Genomic DNA, 18,737 nt, shown 5'->3' on the forward strand with positions numbered 1-18,737 from the left:
AGAAAAATTCATAATAACAGTATAAAAATTAAAAGGGTGAATTCATTACCAAGGAAGAGAAAATTAAAGCATCAGGGTTTTGTTTTGTTTTTATCAACTTTATGTCAATTTATCTAACAATCCAAATGAAATAGATGAATATTAACAACAAATATGAAATATCCATATTGACAAAAAAAATAGGATACTTAAATAATCCCATTTTAGAAAAAGAAATTGAACACACCGCAAATCAAGTCCCTAAGAAAAATTCCCCAGAGCCAGATGGATTCACAAAAGAACTCTTTCATATTTTTAAAGAACAATTAATTCTAACAGAATATAAATTGTTTAGGAAAATAGTGGAGTCCTACCAAACTCTTTTTATGACACAAGTATGTTACTGATACTTAAGCCAGGAAAATAAAAAACAGAGAAATCAAATTATACACCAATTCCCTTAATCAATGTAGATGCACAAGTGTTAAATAAAATATCAAGGAGGTTGCCACAATATATCATAAGGATCAGTCCCTAAGACCATGTGGGATTTATACCATAAATACAGGAGATGTTTATTATTAGAAAATACAAGTGTAATGGATCATCTCAATTACAAAACTAAGATAAATCACATGATAATTGCAGTAGATGCAGAAAAAGCTTTTGACAAATACAACACCCATTCAAAATTAGTTTTATTTAAAGTATTTAGATCATTGAATATTATATTTTTTTCTTCTGGTTTTGTTCATTTCAATTTTTATAAGTTTACAAATGTCTGAAAATTATTGATGTTATTTAAATTGTTCTGATTTCTTACTCTACTCACATCACTTCTTTTTAAGTCTTCCTATGATTATTTGAAATCATAAATTTCTTAATTTCTTACAACACAATAGAATCCCAGAGCATTGATAAATAATTATTCAATAAATAAGTGTTGCTGAAAAGATATTTTAAATATAACTATGAAGAAGAAAAATGAAAAGGCAAATAAATGCAAACAATATGAAGGGATTTCATATTTACATGTAATTGGGGTAGTTTCAAATATTTATAGAGGAAGACAATTATGAATGATCTATGTATGCATACACATAGTCATATAAGTATATGGGCACATGTAATGTATTGTAAAATATTATAAATACTTTGATTTTATAAAGATATTATACAAAAGAAAAAGGGAAGAAGGAAATGAGGGGAAACATGGATGACTATATTCCCATATCATTAGACTATTCAAGAAAAAAACTATATACAAACTTTGAAATAATGTAGTTAGTAGGTTTCGCATATGCTTTATTTTATCTAAATTATGTAAAAGATGCCAGAAATACATTAGAACTAAAAAAGATCAGTCAGGAACAGGTTGTTGGGAGAGAAGCAGAAAATGATAACCAAATGTAGGGTGAGGGATAAAAATAACACTGTGAAATATCAAGAACTCTAATTTGGGGGGACATATAAGAACAAACAATTGTAGTGGTCTTGGTAACTCCTGAGAGTGTCTGTACTATAGAGAATAACAAATGTTAGAAACAACTAAAATAATTTGAAATTATTCAGAATTAAAGGTTTAATAATTAAATAAGGTAATATCTCTCTTTAGAACCTTTTGGAATCCAGTCCATAATGAATTTTATTTGTAACAATGAGAAACAGGCTACTAGGCTAAAAGCAATGGTTTTGGGGAATCAGGAAGGAAAGAAAGACCCCCATTTTTGTGATAGAAGAGAAGAAAACCATACTAGTTTCCCATACAGTCTAAATTTATGGAGACACCTTATACCTTGAGCTTGAGAGGTCACTATAAAGAGTTGTATAGCTTAAAATTTCAACAGGTAAGGCATATAATTAAGAATGTGAAACTCTAGGAGATAAAGTTCTTTTTAAAAAAGGAACTGATTCCCTTTCTTCCAATGATGAAGAAGGAAAAGAAAGACACTGATGATTTTAGACCCAATTTATATGTTTCTTTAAATTTTATTGATTTGTCTTGTTCTTATATTGTATATATTTACAGCTATATCCAACTTAATGAGTAGTTTATTTTTAAAAAGAAAAATGATTAAGAAAACTCATAATACAGTAAATTTTTCAGAAATTTTGAATATTTCAAATTTGTTATGAATCTCTTTTTAAAGAAAAGAACAGAAATATGTTTCTATACCTCCCACGTTCCTTTACTATTATGTAAAACAAGTTCTTTTTTATAATATGCATAGTAAATCAATAGAAATAACCACATATCATTTTTTAGACTAAATCAATTACTTCTCTGTAATGGCTAGCATCTTTCATTATTGGCCCTCTGAAATCAAGAATGATTATTGGATTAATCATATGTCTTACATACAGCTTTCAATTTTTTCATCGTTTTTTAAACTAACTCAAATTAGTCATATTTGTAAAATAAATCTATAATATAAATAATTTTAATTATTATCTTTATTTCACTCTGTCACTTCCTGTAAATTATTTCCATTTCTTCTTGAAATCATTTATTAATTCATTTTGAAGGGAATAAAGATGGAAATAAAAAATTGTAATATATATTGAATATAGCAGGTTAGCTATATTCTAGAAGAGTATAAAGAAGTCATATATTCAGAGTAGATTCAAGAACAGCATGATACTTTACAATCCTCTCCAATAAATCTGAAAATAATGCTTCAGAATAATTTCTAGAATGGTAAAAACAAAAAGGGTACATAAGGAAAGAAATTTCAGACAGAAAAAAATACTTGAAGGGTAAGCAGAGAAAGACTGGTTCACTGGGGTGTGAGAGAAGAGCAAGGTCCCACGTTGGAGTACCAGTACAGTTTAGCAGCAAGTCCCTAACCCCACATATGTTGTTTCAGGTTCTGAATCAGGGCCCAAGCCAACATGGAGACTCAGAGACACTTCCCAAGACCACAGCAATATAACTGCACACACAATCCTTAAAGTTCTAATCCCCAATCCATGAACACAATGAGGCCTCAAGCCATAGGGCAGGATAATACACAGTGTGTCTGGACAGTATAGGCACAGAAGAAGGCTCTGAGCCCCACCCAAGCTCAAACCAAGGCACCAAGCTGAATCACAAGGAATTCAGCAAGGTACCTATTGAGTGCAAGCCCAAGGAGAGGCCCAAACCCCTTACTCAAGCCTACAGTGACACCTGAAATCCCAACTCAAGCCAGTCTTCATGCTATTTTTCATCTATATGAGTCCAGAGGGAGTCTTAGATCCCCCAACCAAGCTCAAGGGTAGATTACAACCCCTAGGACAAGTCCATTGTGCACCAGACTTGATCAAGCAGAGAATGGACCTCACAACCCCTGTCTCAATCTGAAGCTACACCCTTGGCCATAGTACAGGGTAGTTCACAGTGCTCTGAGCTCTGTAAACCATCAGCATTAACAAGGGGTGATTGAATCAGCAGTGGGATGTAGCTTTCAGAGCTCCCAGTACACAGGCTATCATACCACCTTACAAGAACAGAAATTTATACAAACACAGAATTAGAACTAAGAGTAGCAGCAAGGAAAAACTGAAATATAAGAGAGTGAGCCCTCCACACTGAGAACAGAATCCAATTTTAAGATGAAAATAAAAGTTAAAAAAGACTGGAAAATGAGCAAATATATTTATAAAAACAGCTATCTAAATAAAAAATTTTAGGGAGAAAAAGAAGAGTAAGATATAGACTGGGAAAGGGACAGAAAAAGCAAAAGTGCTGCATACAAAACTTAAAAAGAAAAATATAAATTGGTCTCAGGTTCTAGAAGAGATTAAAAATATTACAAAATCAATTAAGAGAGGCAAAGGAAAACTGGGAAAGAGAAATGAAAACAATGTAATAAGAAAGCAGAATTGACTAAATGGAAAACAAGGTTCAAAAGCTCAAGGAAGAAAATAATTTATTAATTCAGTTTGGATGACTAAATTATAATGACTTCATAAGGCATCAAGAAAAAAATCAAAATTTAAAAATGAAAGAAGAAAACATTAAAAAACTCATTGAAAATACTAATGACCTAGAAAATAGATCCAGGGTAGACCATTTAAGAATCATTGGACTACCTGAAATCTATGATTTGAAAAAAAAAAAAGCTAGAAATTATAATACAAGAAATTTTTGAAGAAAATTTGTCTATTTATGAACCTTAAAGTAATGGTAAATATTTCTAGGTTAGCACATCCTAATTTAGCAAACTTTCCTTATTCACAATATCCTTATGAAAGATAAAGGAGATAAGCAGTTTCAGTACAGACCAGCATGTGATTTATCCTGAATTCACTTTTTCCCTCTCATTCCCTCTGAATTTACCCACCACTATGTAAGGGGGAGATAATGGGGTTTTTATAAAAGGTTGGACTGGATTATTTAAGAATAGGGTCATCAGGAATTTTATGAAATTCCAAAGAAATTTATTTATAATTTATTTATAAAATATAAAAGAGTGAAAGTAAAAAACCAGAGAGAGGATAGGGTAAGATATGTTGCCTAAGCTCTAAGTATTTTGCTCTGACCCTGGCTCAACCCAGGCAGTGGAGTTTAGTCCTTAGCTGGAGAGGTCTCAACTTTTGAGTTGATCACCTGGGGATGCAGGGAGCCTTTCTCAAGAGGATAGGTCTCTCCTGAGGCTAGTCTTTTCAGAAAATCCAGGAAAGGGGTTAGCTCTTTTCACTCACTCTATGTAAGTCAAAGGGAGACATTTAAGAGTAGTGTCACCAGGAAGGGGCCAGTTACAGTCAGCAGATTTTTCACCAGCCTCCAACTCCAACTCAGAACTTCAACAGAAGATGAAGTTCTTTCCACAGGAAGTTGTAACTACCTTTTAAAGAATTAAAGACTTAAGAAGATATGGAAAAAATCAAAGGATGAAAAAGAGAATTGCATTGACAGAAAAGATAAGGAAGAGATTAGAAATGGCATAATTTCCTCATCTAATAAGTTGTGGGAAACTATTATAGTAGAGAGGAGGATAAGGTGGTAATGGGCAATGCTTAAACTTTACTTTTATTATAAGTGGCTCAGAGAGGGAATAATTGATCATATTCATTTGAGTGTAGAATCCTATGTTACCTTATAAAGAAGTAGGAGGGGAATGATCAAGGAGAAATTAATAAAATTGAAAGTAAGGAAATAATTTAACTAATAACTAAGACCACATGTTGGATACATAAAAAAATCAAACAACCAACCAAATAAATAAAACATTGATTAATTTGATTTAAGAAAGGAAAGAAAATCAAATTACCAGTATAAAAATGAAATGGTATAATACACAATTGTTGTAAGGATTATATGATTATAAGTTTAATTTTGCTATAAACCAAGAAATTCTACAGGCCAACATTCTAGAGCTCTGAGAAGGTAGTTCCTGATTGACTGATAGGCAGTTGGTTTCTTCTCTGGAGGAGAGAGGGAGGTTTGAAGCTGCCAGGTGACTGGACTTTACTTCAATCAATTCATCTTAAGGAAGTGGTAGAGAGGGTGGTTAACATTACACTGGTGGACGGTGTGTGTGTGTTAACCGAAAACACAATTGCCCACATCAAAAGACTATTTGTTAAAAATTCCTCTCTCAAGATAAAGCAATTAAAAAAAAAACTGCCCAGACTGGGAAGAGATGGATTTGGAAGAGTTAAAGAGAAAAGCAACTTATTTATGCTTGGACAATGAGGGTAGATCTTATGAAGATAAAGATACAGGAATTGAAGATTTGAGAAAGAAATTAAGGGATGCTGAAATTAAAGTTAGAGATAGTAAGATCAAAGAGATAAAAGCAGTGGTACCACTTAGACCTGTGCAACCAAATGATCAGTACATATCAAGAGAAAGAAGATTAGGAGTTCCAAGGTTTTTCTTATGCAATCATGTAGGACATGTTGTGAGTGAATGTAGATTCAGAGGACAATTTTCTAGGCAAATTAATTGAGATAATGAATACAACAGGCAATATAATAATGGATGAAATAATAATAATTGGAATAACAATAATTATCAGAGAAGAAATAATAGTAATAATTGCCAAAATGCTTGCTGTCAGGGAGCTCAAGCACCTGATTTTAACACAATGAAAGAGTGGACAAAATCAGGAGCAAGACCTAAGTACAGTCAAGTGGTTAGTGAACATAAGGGTGATTGGAACAAAGGGCTATGTTCATCATGAAGGTGTACCCAGAATTCTCATGTATTTGAAGAATCAATGGGAAATGAATTGGAAATAAATGGAATTGAATGTAATGTAGATAAGGTTCATGAATTTATAAATAATGTTATTGAAACTAAGGATAATGTATTTAGTGTTAATAATTGCAAGGAAAAGGAAATTTTTAATATAAAATTAGTTGGAAGCTCTAATGATTGTAAAATAATGGAAAATAATGAAGAATGTAAATTGGATAAAGATATTTATTGTAAATGAGAACAATGATACCAAGGTAAACATTATAAAGACCAATGAGAATAGTGAAAAGGCTTATGATGGTATTAATGATGTGAAATCCTGAGAATATTATGCAATTCAAGCAGATGTAAAATTGGATGGACAGGAAATGACTGAGATTTGTACTGATGTTATTGTGTTAGCACCAATGTTGGAAACATTTCAACCACCAAATAGTACAGAACCATATGTGTCTATAACTATTGGAAATCAGATTTATGACCTTCTGGTTGATACTGAAGCCAGTAAATCAGTTTTTCAAAGTTTTCCCAAGAATTTTAGAGCTGTTGGTACAATGGAAGTAATAAGTGCTACTGGTAAAACACAGAAAGTACCAAAATTACAACCAAAAAATGATTACTTTAGGTCTGTTATCTGTGGAGCATGCATTGCTGTGTATGCCAGAATACCCAACGAAACTTTTAGTTAGAGATTCATTATGTAAACTAAGGGCAACAATCCAATGTACTAATACTGATGGTATCTCATTACATATACCAGAAGAATCTCTGAAAGGTTTTCCATTGGAGTTCTTAAATTCAGTCAGTACAAAGGATGACTTAGATTCAATGTATCTGATACCTGAGGATACCTATAAAGATATTTGGTCAAAGTCTTCCACAGATGTAGGTCTATTGAAATCAGCTACTCCTGTCAGGGTGAAGACTAAGGAAGGATCAGTTCCTTGTGTACCTCAATATTCCTTGACTAAAGAAGCAATTGAGGGTATGACCAATCATTGAATCCCTAATCCAACAAGGGATCAAAATACCTTGCTTTTCAGAATTTAATACTCCTTTTCTTCCAATCAAAAAGTCAAAGTAAGATCATATAGGAAAGGCTGTATATTGTTTTATACAGGATCTAAGAGCAGCCAATGATTATGTAATCAAGATTCATCCTGTTGTACCAAATCCAGCTGCTATAATTTCTTTCATTCTAAGTCAGGCAAGATATTTGACTGTGGTATATTTATGTTCAGCTTTTTTCTCAATTCCAATTTATGAGGATTATCAAAAGATCTTTGCTTTTCCTCAGTGGTCATGAGGTAAGAGCGAGTGACTTCACTCGGAGCTCTGAGCTCCAAGGGGATTCAAGCAAACTCTCATCCCTCCCAGAGCAGAGCACCAGACCTCACTGCTCTGCAGCCCTTCACAAGGGATGAAATTGGCTTTTCCCAAGTAGCACTGAGACTTGCTTCCAGGTTAGACATCCTATGGTGATATAGCATTGTGAGATACTGTTGATTAATGACCACAGAAGAGATGAAGAAATAGGAAATCAGAAGGTGTTCACCTGGGGAAACTCAGCCATTGAACTGAAGAATGGAGAGAACTAGAGCTGAGAGCCAGTGTGTGGGATATTGTACTAAGCCTGAAGGAAAAGAGGCTAGAATCTAGCTGGGACCAGTTCTGTCCTCACTCAAAGTATTTTATGCAAGGACTGAAGACTTTGTACTAGTTAATTCCCCTGTGTGGGAAGAAACAGAGACAGCTTGGGGATTTGCCATCCCAGGAAAAAGAATCAGAAACTGAATGATAGGGGAATAAAAGAAAAAAAAGTTGTGTAACTAAATAAATCAACAGGTTAGCTATTAATAACAGAAGGGAAGATGGCCTCCAGGGAGTCTAAACAAGCCCAGAAATCTCTGAGTAAATACAACAAGACAGAGAAAAATGAAGAAATAGGTGATGAGGCAGCAAAAACTTTGGATTCCCAAGAGAGTATGGAATCACAGCAAGATGTTCCCAAATGGTACAAGAAAGAAATAAGAATCTTCAAAGCAGAATGCATATCAAGGAGATAGAATTGATAGAATTGAAAAACTTAAATCTGCCTTAGCAAATCTCTCCAAAGAAACAAAATAGAAAAAGCTTTAATTCTATGAGGAACACAGAATAAGGACCAGAAGGATAAGAGAATAAATGTTTAGAATAGACAGAAGAGAATTAATGAAGAGAATAAAATAAATCCTTTTTTAGAAAAAGATAGAATTTAAACTAATAAAATAAGTTGAAAGGAAGAAGAGGAAAAGAGGATTTTTATCAATTAATGGAGAAAGAAAAAATGGAAAATTAAGTTAACCAGGTAAAAGGAAGAATGAAAAAGGAATTATTAAGTTCCAGAAACTAGGGGAAAGTGTGCTAGAAAGGGGTGGAGAAAGTGAGGAATTTTATATTTATTTATTTATAGCATTTTTAAAATTCTTACTTCATGTCTTGGAATCAATACCGTGTATTGGTTCCAAGGCAGAAGAGTGGTGGGGGCTAGGCAATGAGGGTTAAGTAACTTGCCCAGGTCACTCAGCTGGGAAGTGTCTGAGGCCAGATTTGAACCTGGGACCTCCTGTCTCTGGGTATGACTCAATCCACTGAGCTACCCAGCTGCCCCCTATTTACAACATTTAAAAAAATATTATTTTGCATTCTGGATTCTCTCCCTCTCTCCAACTCTTCTTCCACCCTTGAAGAAAGCAAGCAATGGGATATTCATATACAGGTGAAGTCATACAAAACATTTCTATGTTAGCTACATTGAGGGAGGGAAAGGCAAGGAAAAAAAAAAGAAAATTAAAAACACTCTCCTTCAGTCTGCCCTCAGAGTTCATCACTTCTCTCTCTGGAGGTAAATAACCTTTTTCATCATGAGTCCTTTGGAATTATCTTGGATCATTGTATTGTTGAGAATAACTTTAAGTCATTTACAGTTGAATATTGGACAATATTGCTATTACTGTTGATGTGGTCCTCCTATTTCTATTTACTTTACTTTGCGTCAGTTCATGTAAGTCTTCTCAGGTTTTTCTGCAACCATCCAGCTCATCATTTCTTGTAGCACAATAGTATTCCATCACAGTCATATGCCACGATTTGTTTGGCCACTCCCCAACTGATGGTCGTTTCATTAATTTCCAATTATTTGCCAACACATAAAGAGCTACTATAACCATTTTTGTACAAATGGGACCTATTCCTTTGATCTCTGGTATACAAACCCAGTGTTGGGATTGTTGGGTCAGAGTATGCACAGTTTTATGTCCCTTTGTGCACAGTTCCAAAATTTAGAATGGCTGGACCAGTTTAGAGCTCCACTAGCAAAGCATTAGTTTCACTCTTTTCCCATACACATTTGTTGTTTTTCTTTTCTGTCACTTTGGCCAATATGATAGGTGTGGAATGGTACTTCAGAGTTGTTTTGATTAGGATTTCTCTAATCAGTAGTAGGTTCGAACATTTTTATATGATTATTAATAGCTTCAATTTCTTCTGAAAACTTTGACCATTTATCAATTGGTGAATGGAGAGAGGAAATTAAGGGCAAAGAGAGCCTATGAAAATATGTTTGCCTTAAAATAGATTAAGCAAACATAACATAAGAAAAAGGAAGTTTTTTTTAAAATCCTAATTCAATGAAAGCCATATTAGAGATAGGGATAAAACTATAAGCCTAATTCTTATATCTTTACATATAAATGAATCAAATAATCTAATAAAACAAACGTTACAAATTGGATAAGAAAACAAAACCCCATAATCCTTTGCTTACCAGATTTGTTAGATATTTTTTTCCTTTAAAAAACCAGTCTTTGTTATATGGGGTAGCTCTCATGAAGGGAGTGGGGTAGTACAAGAAATTGGGTAATGTAACAACAAATATCAATAAAAATGTTAAAAGAAAAAAAGATCTTTGCTTTTACCTGGGGAAAAAACAACTTACCCTGGACTCATTTGCCCTAGGGATTTACAGACTCACCTAGCCAATTTTCACATAATCTGAATAGAGATCTAAAAATCATAACATTCAAAGAAAGCAATTTGGTACATTTTGTGGATGATATTCTTCTTGCATCCCCAAATGCTAAGGTGTGTCTGAGAGATAGCAAAATTCTTTTGTTAGAATTATGTAAGTGTGGGCATAAAATATCCAAGGCAAAATTACAATGGGTTTTGCCAAGAGTGCAATATCTAGATCTTGTGATATCAGAGGGTTCAAGGAGTATCACACAAAAAGAATAGCAGATATCCAGAAACTGAGTGCTCCTGAGACTAAAAAGCAACTCAAAGCTGTTCTTAGAACAACTGGATTCTGTATACAATGGAGACCTGAATATAGTGAACTAACAAAATATCTAAAATTTAAGGAGGAATACAGAGCCTGAACCTCTGAAACTAAAGCCTGAATATCTGCAAGCCTTAAGTAAGCTTAAAGAAGCCATTTTATCTGGTCAAGCTTTGGGTATCCCAGACTATACAAAGCCATTCCAATTATTTGTTAATGAGACTAAAGGTATTGCTTCTGGTGTACTGACATAGACTTCAGGACAAAGTTATCAACCAATTGGATATTATAATTGTCAGCTTGATCCAATGGCTGCAGGTACAGTTCCTAATCTAAGGGGTGTAGCAGCTGCTGTGGTGTTAGTCCATAAGTCAGAAGATTTACTTTTGGGATGTCCTTTGACTGTATGTTGTTCACATCAAATAGAAGCACTAAATAGGAAATTTTGCACTCAAGCTTATTCAGATCAATGAATTTCTAAGTATGAAATTATTCTCCTGGGTAGTGAGAACATCATGTATTAAATCCAGCTATGCTTCTTCCTGATTTGCCAAAGAACGGTGAACCATTATATGATGTGTAGAAATAGTAGATCAAGTGGATATGCCTAGGAGAGATTTGAAAAACACTCCTATTGAAAATCCAGACTTGATATTCTTCACAGATGGTTCTTCATATTTGTTTGATGGAATTTGATGTACTGGTGCTGCAGTGTTCACAGAATTTGAGACATTGTGGTATGGCTTATTACCTAGTAATCTTAGTGCTCAAGGAGTTGGTGCCACTGAAGAAAGCCTGTTTCTAGCTGATGGTAAAAGTGCTAATAATTTTACAGCCTCTCATTATGCATTTTCAGTATGTCATGAAATAGGAAAAATCTGGAAAACAACAAGGTTTATTACTGCATTGGGAAAACCAATTGCACATGCAGAAATAGTAACTCAATTGTTACTATCCAAAAACCTAAAAAGCTAGTAGTGATGCATTGTAGAAGTCATACTTGTGGCAGAGATTCAGTTTCTAAAGGAAATCATAGTATATGTGAAAAATTTTGCAAGAACATCAGCAACACAAGAGAGTTGGGTAAGTCCTTATACAATTGTATTAATTTTATATTACTATTTTAATTATAGTTATTTCACAACCAGTGAAGATGTAAATTCTATTAAACAGTTAAATAAAATTATTATCAATACTGTATAAACTCTTTGGGGAAATGGGTGAAGAAGGAATCCTACCAAATTATTTTTATGGCCCAAATATGGTATTATTACCTAAGCCAGGAAGAATGAAAACAAAGAAAGAAAATTATAGGAGAATTTCTTTAATGAATATACATACAAACAATTCAAATAAAATACTAGAAAGAAGGCTATAGAAATATGTCACAACAATCATTCCTTAAGATCAAATAGGATATAAAGCAGGAATTCAAGGCTGCCTTAATATTAGAATTATCAGCTTAATTAATAATATCAATAAATAAACTAATAGAAATCACATAATTATCTCAAATATGTAGGAGAAAACTCCTACAAAATACAACAGCCATTCCTATTAAAACACTAAAAAGCATAGCAATAAATGGTCCTTTTTAAAAAATGGATGCCATAAACATTGGCAAGTATCATCAGCAATAAGGTTGAATTAGACAATAAGATCAGTGATGAAGCAAGGATGCCCATTATCCCCACTATTACTTAATATTGTAGTAGAAAATCTAGCTTTAGCAATTAGAGAAGAAAAAAGAAATTGAAGGAATTAAAATATGCAAAATGGAAACTAAACCATTACTTTTTATGGATATGATAGTATACTTAAAGAATCCTAGAAAATCAATTAAAATTAGTTAAAATAATAACTTTAGCATAGTTGAAGGATACAAAATAAACCCACATAAATCATTGGCATTTCTGTATATTTTCAACAAAGCTCAGAAAAATTCCATTAAAAATAGCTCTAGACAATATGTAATATTTGGTAATCTATTTGCCAAGATATGAATAGACAATTTTGAGATGAAGAAATCAAAGTTAAAATAATATGAGAAAATGTCCTAAATCACTTTTGACTAGAGATATTCAACGTAAAACATCTGAGGTACTACCTCACACCTATCAGACTGACCTATATGACAGTATAAGAAAATGAGAAATGTTGGAGAAAATTTGGCAAAATTGGGACACTAATGTATTACTGATTTTAATGAATGAAACATAGTAGATGCTTTGTGAAGATTTCCTGATTGATTTACAATTTAAAAAAAAGATTTTAAAAATTGATGGCTACCTGATTGCCAAAACCATTAAAACAAATAAAGATTTTGTGAGAGAACCATAATTTCTGGTTGCAAACATTCTCCCAAAAGGGAAATTATTTTCTTAATGTTACAGAAGTCAGTAAATTGCAAAGCATGGAGTTAAGTCTGACAGGAAAAAAATAATAAAATTTCAGTTTTCTGTGTTTATTAAGAGATGCTATTGACATGAAATTTAAAATGGATATAATGATTGAGAGGGCAAGAATTAGCTATTTTAAAGAATATTCTAAAAGTATGTGGGGGTCTATAGGTATGGAACAATATAAAATGTCATTTTTTCTACGTATTGCTATGGTTTTTCCTCATTTTCCTCTTCTTTAAAATTATTATATTTGTAAAATCACTGAGAGAAAGAAATTGGAAGAATGAAAAGAAATTAAGAGATAGAAAATAAAAGATCAATAAAATAGTTTTAAAATAATTATAAAGAAAAGATAATTGAAGAACATTTGTTTTGTAGCAGTTTTGTTTTTAATAGTGTTATGGTTTGTAACTTTTCCAATCTCTTTATTTCATTTTTCTAATTGCTTTTTCAAATGCACTGATGAAAATTATAATGCTATCACATATTTATCTTCTCAGCCAAAAAATTCTAAATTTTATTATTCTCTTTATCCCTGAGTCTCATTATATTTCATGAAAATATATGTTGCTATTCTTATTTACTTTGGCCAGTCAGTTTAGGCCAAATCACTGAGATTACAGTTAAGTTGACTTTTTTTTCTTATGTCAAAACTCTTATCATAGTATCTGACACCTAGTAAATACATAATAAATGTTTCTGAAATGATTTCCGTTATCCAATTCACATAATTAATAGTAGCAGTGAAAACATCTTTTATGGTGCCATAAGGTTTTGTATGGTTCCTTAAGGTTTTGTAAAGCTCTTTATTAATGTTTACTTATTTAATCCTTTCAATAACTTTGAAATTAGGTGATTTTTTCTACATTTTAAACCAAAGAAAATTTACAGATTCAGTTTCTAAAATGAATTAAATAATGGATGCAGGGTGTATAATTTACAAAAATACTGTGTAAAGGAAGAAAGTGTTTTTAAAACTTCTCTTCACTAACCTGAGAGACAATTTTAATCTTTCCATTCATTATTTAAAGGGTTTATGTTTCAGTGTTTATAATTCACAAAACGAATAATTCACAATTAACCTTCCCTAAACTAATTTAAAGTTAAAAATATCTGTAAAGTTTAATCATTCATGAATATAATGTACAAAAACATCAGGAAGAAAATCAGTACAACAGGCAGAAGGAAAAGAAATACAATTTAAAGAAAATTCTTCAAAGGAGAATGAATATAATGGAAAAAAATTAAGTGCTTTAAATCTTATTTCTGGTATTAGCTATTTTATCTTAAGTTAACATGTTTAGCTTTTTGTGTTTACCCTTTTTGGGGAAGCATAATGATACAAATAAAAAATACAGGTGCATATTAATATAAATATGCCTTGATTTTAGAATAAAGACTTAAAATCAGATTTAAAGAGTTAAAGTGTCATAAAATCAAGCTCACCTGGCCTAAGGGAGCTTTAGATGAGAGGAAAGAATTAACAAATTTTTTGCTTTTCATTTTTATTAGAAGGAAAAAAAAACAAATTGGAATACAGAGATACTGAAATTACACACTTTATTGTTTTATTTGTGTATCCTTTCTGTCTCTTTGATCAGAAAAGGGCATCCCTAAGGAGGTGGGGGAAGAAATGTGGAACATAGAATTAAAGAAAAGTTCTGTAAAATTCAGTCTACTCTGTATCTTCTCCAGGTTATTATTTGATTGCAAGCATTTACCAGAGACTGGATTCTATATGTGTTAGAGTGGTTTGGGTTATCTTTCTTCCACAAAAAGCAAATAAGTTTTCTTGGAAGAAGTGTATGATAGTGGTACACATCCTCCCATCTAAAAATCTGGGAGGGGTTGCCAAAGTGGTCAGACAGGAGGAGGAAGAAAAAGATTCTCTGAGGTTCATATAAGAACTTAGAAATATAAGTGTTTTGAATACTGACATTAGATACAGCAATTATATTTTCAATCAACCAATGGGGGGAAAAACCATTTGCTTAATTTAACAATATTCTTCCATTAATAAAATATAAATTTAGATCCCTTCCACCTCTATTAATATTGAAAAATAAAGTAAAAATCAAAACAATAGATGATTAAAATATATGTATAATCAAGCAATAAATATGCATAATTAAATGGGTCCTTATATTGGACATGTCCAAAATTACATGTTTCCTTTTGATTCATGAGTCCATGATTATTCTACCATAAGATATATGTATCACATTTGATAATCAATTTTCCAAATAGAGTTGGTTCTCATGTTAGAGTTCTTAAGCCTTTCATTTTTTCCTATTCCAGTGCTGTTGTGATTGGATGCAATATTATAATGATATTTATCATGAATTTGTCAGACACCTGATATGTAATAGCCTCTTTTTTAGACTCTGGAAATATAAAAGTAAATTGACTTTCTTTCCTTCAATATGCTATTGTTCCAATAGGAAAACATTAAATATACATATATATATGCATACATGTACATATACATATGTGCCAATATGTATTTATGTGTATGTGTGTGTATTAATAATTTATGGACAGACTGATTCATGGACTCTGTGATCTGAGAATAATTCTAACATAGTTGTGATCCTGGTACATAGGAGACAATTGAAAACACACTAATTGAACCTGTTCCTTCAAGAAGGATATGTAGAGAAGGATGTTAAGAAAGTTATTATGCAAATGGAGGATGGGGGTATGGTTTAATCAATTCACAACTCCACCAGCATTGCATCTGTATCCCAATTTTATCACATTCCCACCAATATTAATTATTTTCCTTTACTCTCATATTGGCCTATCTGATAGGCACAAGACGTAACTCAGAGTTCTTTTTAATTTGCATTTCTCTAAGCAAGAGGGATTTAGACACTTCACATGATTATTGATAACTTTGATTTCTTTATCTGAAAACTGCATATTTATATCTTTTGACCATTTATCAATTGGGAAAATGCTTAAATATATATGTATACATTTGAATTACTTTTTATATATTCGAGAAATGAGATCTTTATCAGAAAAAAATTGTTATACATTTTTTCCTAATTTCTTGCTGCCATTCTAGTCTTGGTTTCATTGATTTTGATTGTACAAATTTTTTTAATTTAATATAATCAAAATTATTCATTTTACAGCTTGTAATGTTTGCTGTCTCTTGTTTGGTTACAAATTATATTCTTTTTCATAGATGTTACAGGAAAACTATTCTATTTTCCTACAATTTACATAACATCACTGTTTATGTTTAAATCATTCACACATTTTGACCTTATTTTGCTATAGGGATTGAGATATTGATCCTAACCTAAATTTTACTATCCTGTTTTTTAATTTTCTCAGGAGTTTTTGCCAGCTAGTAAGTTCTTATCCCAATTGCTGGAATCTTTTGGTTTATCAAACAATAGATTGCTCAGGTTATTTATCCCTAGTCTATTCCATTGATTCACAGCTCTATTTCTTAGTACCAGATTGTTTTGATAGTTACTCCTCTACAGTACACTTTAAAATTTGGTATTGCTAGACCATCATCCTTCATTTTTTCTATTACTTTCCTTGATATTCTTGATCTTTTGTTCTTCCAGATAAATTTTGTTATTTTTTATAATTCTATAAAATAGAATTTTTTGATAATTTAATTGATATGGCACTGAATAAGCAAATTAATTTAAGTAGGATGGTCATTTTTATTCTATTATCTCTCTCCAACTATGAACAATTAATGTCTTTTCAGTTGTTTAATTTTTATTTTTAAGAAAAGTGTTTTGTAATTGTGTTCATATAATTTCTGCTTTTGTATTGAATATAGATTCCAAAATATTTATATTGTCTAGATTGATTTTAAATGGAGTTTCTGTTGCTACTGAGTTGTGTTGAAAATACATAGAAATGATATGGTTTTATTTTGTATACCTAAACTGTGCTAAAGTTCTTAATTATTCTCACTAGTTTTTAGATGACTTTCTAGAATTATCTAAGTATATATCATTTCATTTGCAGGGAGTGATAGTTTAGTTTCTGTATTGCATTTTTTATTCCTTTAATTCCTCTTTCTTCTCTAATTGCTAAATCTAACATTTCAAGTACAATATTAAATAACAGTGTTGATAATGGGCATCCTTACTTCAATCCTGATCTTATTGGAAGGGCTTCTAACTTATCCCCAGGGCAGATGATGCTTACTGATGATTTTAATAAATAGTATTTATTATTTTAAAGAAAGGCCCTTTTAATTCCTATTCTTTCAAGTATTTTCAATAGGAATGGGTGTTGTATTTTGTCAAGAGATTTTTCTGCATCCATTGAGATAATCATGTGATACCTGTTAGTTTGATTATTGATATGGTCAATTTTACTCATGGTTTCCTAATATTAAATCAGCCTTGCATTCCTGGTATAAATCTCACCTGGTCCCAGTAAATAATCCTTGTTATACTTGTAGTCTCTTTGCTAGTATTTTGTTTAAGATTTTTACAACTATATTCATTAAGGAGACTGATCTGTAGTTTTTTTTTTCTCTGTTTTTGGCCTCCCTCGCTTATGTAGTACAATATACCTGTAATAAAAAATGGTAGGACTGTTTCTTTCCTTATTTTGCGAAATACTGTGGGATTAATTATTCTTTGAATTTTTGATAGAATTCACTTCTGGGAATTCCGGTCAAGATGGCAGCTTAGAGAAAGCTAAAGTCCAGATCTCCTGAAACCCTTCCTTACCAATCTCAAACCGAATGCTCCTAGGGCACTGAAATCCAAAAAAATCAAAAACATAGACCCCGGGAGTCCTCCTCCTGGACCTGGACTTGAATCAAAAGGTACATCCCCCCCCCAAAAGCCAGAACCCGAGACCACTAGGACCTAAGGGGTAGGCAGAAGGAAGGTCCTAGGATCCATCCCCCCCAACCCAGAGCGCCAAGTCCGAGTCTGAGGCAGCAGAGGCCTGCTATTCTGAAAGCCGCTTCCTGAAAACAACCTGACCCAGTCAAGGGGGCACCCAGACAGCAGAGAAACAGAGAGAGAGGGGGGAGCTTGTAACCCCCTGGCTGGATCCTTCCATTGGAGTCTCACGAAAAAAGTCCCTGCCTCAAGGCATACTAAATTCAACCCAGGGAAAGCTAATCACATTAGGAGCCCTCTGAGCTCCAGGAAGCCTTTCCCACCCCCCACCCCCCACACAGTGCTGCAGCTAACTGGCTAAGGCACAGGAACAAGGGCCAAGCTAGGCTCAGAGCATGGAAGTAAGGCAACAGAGAAGCATCAGGAGGGTGCCGAGGAGAGGAGGGCAGTAACAGTGACACAACAGCAATTCCAGGCTCCCTGGGAAGACAGAATGACAACTACATAGAAAGGACAATCTGCCTAGGGCTAAAACCTCTGAAAGCCAGACAGAGATAAGAAAAGCTAATCCTCCCCACTCAGATAGAGATGGCAAACTACCCAGAAGCACAAAATCCCAAAAATTCCAAAAGAAACAAAACAAAGGGGGTGACTTTGGACACATTTTATGGAGCAAAAATACAAAACACAGAGGATATAGAAAAGGAAACACAAGCAAATGCTCCAAAACCTTCCAAAGGAAATGGAAACTCTCCACAAACCCATGAAGAATTTGAATCTGAAAGTAAATCTTAGCAAAAAGATGGAAGCCTTCTGGGAGGAAAAGTGGGAAATAATGCAAAATAAATTCACGCATCTACAAAACCAGTTTGACCAAACTGTAAAAGAAAACCAGGCTTTAAAGCAAGAACTAAAAAAGCAAAGCCAAAACACCAAGAAATTAGAAGAGAACATAAAATATCTCACTGACAAAGTGACAGATTTGGAAAATAGAGGGAGAAGAGATAATTTAA

This window comes from Monodelphis domestica, chromosome 3, assembly GCF_027887165.1.
Source record: "Monodelphis domestica isolate mMonDom1 chromosome 3, mMonDom1.pri, whole genome shotgun sequence".
Classification (NCBI taxonomy): Eukaryota; Metazoa; Chordata; class Mammalia; order Didelphimorphia; family Didelphidae; genus Monodelphis; species Monodelphis domestica.